This window comes from Contarinia nasturtii, unplaced genomic scaffold (assembly GCF_009176525.2).
Source record: "Contarinia nasturtii isolate CC-2019 unplaced genomic scaffold, AAFC_CNas_1.1 Cnas_scaffold_3090, whole genome shotgun sequence".
NCBI lineage: Eukaryota > Metazoa > Arthropoda > Insecta > Diptera > Cecidomyiidae > Contarinia > Contarinia nasturtii.
The window spans coordinates 1-1449 of record NW_022200402.1 but is presented as its reverse complement, the minus strand read 5'-3'; the positions used below and the strand labels follow the sequence as shown (position 1 = coordinate 1449).

Genomic DNA, 1449 nt, shown 5'->3' with positions numbered 1-1449 from the left:
GTCTATGTATTTCGGATGGATATCCATCCGAGATATTTTAGAATATCTGGATATTTAACGCAACTGCACAGAGCCAGAGCTGTGTGCGTCGCACATATAATCTACGGTATGTCACTACACGTAAAATACAGACACAGTGTGACTGTGTACGTGCGGCACTTGATACACATATACGTCGCGACATACCGTAGATTCTATTTGCGACGCACATAGCTCTGGCGCTGTGCAGTTGCGTTGAATATCCAGATATTCTAAAATATCTCGGATGAATATCCACCTGAAATACATAGACTGTTATCAACCGCCAGCGCCATGGTCAAGCAACGAGAAAAATAATCTACATCGGTATGATTTCTTTGAATATAATTTACTCTTTTTGTTCTATTAATATTTCTATTTAGTATCAAAATACGTTTGTGATTTGGTTTGATTTTTTATACAGTTCATCGGCAAATATGGGACCACCCAATAGGTTTGTAAATAATTCGCCAGTATTCGGTGTAAATTTCGCCAGTATTCGGAATCAATACAATTTCTTATTTTATACTATGATGTAAAGTAAACCCTAAAACAGCTCAAATAAAAATTTTACGTGTGGGTGATCTTTTTACCACACCGTTCTATAAAACGAAAAAATACACACAAACATCTTTTATTCAATCTTAATAATAATAACAACAAATAATAATTCAACTGTAAAACATGCCCTGTTTTCTGGTACTAGCCTAATCAGTCTGATTTCTCTGTTCAGGCAGCCACTTCCACCACTTGTACTACCATAAAGTAGAATCTATTGTATAAGTGGTTGCTTTAGGACTCAACAATCTAAGAATATAACATTTGCTACCCGAAAATTTATTCATTTTTGATAAATTAAAAGAATAATGGAGACAAAGACATTTAAAAATTCTCTCAGAATTGCTTGATAAAAATGTAAGAAATGTATTTATATATTTATATTATCTTGAATAAACCACCAAAGCGGAGGAACGCTGTTCGATGCAGTTATTATTATTAAGATTTGATCGAGTTTTGTGACCCACCGGCCTCAAAACCCGCCGGTGTGTTTTCGTATTCGGTGACAGCAGCATGTTAACAAAATCATCAAATCCCAGTAATGTACCCACCATTTCATAAGAATATTTGGGGGTGGAGTTATCCTAGGAACCCTCGTCAACACCTATGGTCACATTCTTTTTTCATTAAGTCAGCACACACATTCTCCAATGATTGGTAACCATCGAAAGTTGTTTTCAAATTAATTTTTGCATAAGAAATTATTAGTAGGTCCAGTTTGTTGGTGTTATAAATCAATCAGTTTTACATGTCTAATGGCCAAATACACAGTACGATGTTTCACCGATTTCAAGAATATAATATGAAGTGAATTTAAAAAAAAAAATTGCACAAGATCGCAAAATTCCAGTTCAATACTAGGGTTGTACAGAA

At 34.6% G+C, this 1449-nt stretch overlaps 1 long non-coding RNA gene across 1 annotated transcript; it reads left to right on the top strand.

Moving 5' to 3' along the window:
* The first annotated feature begins 192 nt into the window (after positions 1-192).
* Positions 193-638, top strand: LOC116349662. Its single transcript, XR_004201937.1, has 2 exons — positions 193-345; positions 443-638. It is a non-coding gene; the product is annotated as an uncharacterized LOC116349662 (long non-coding RNA).
* The last annotated feature ends 811 nt before the right edge of the window (positions 639-1449 follow it).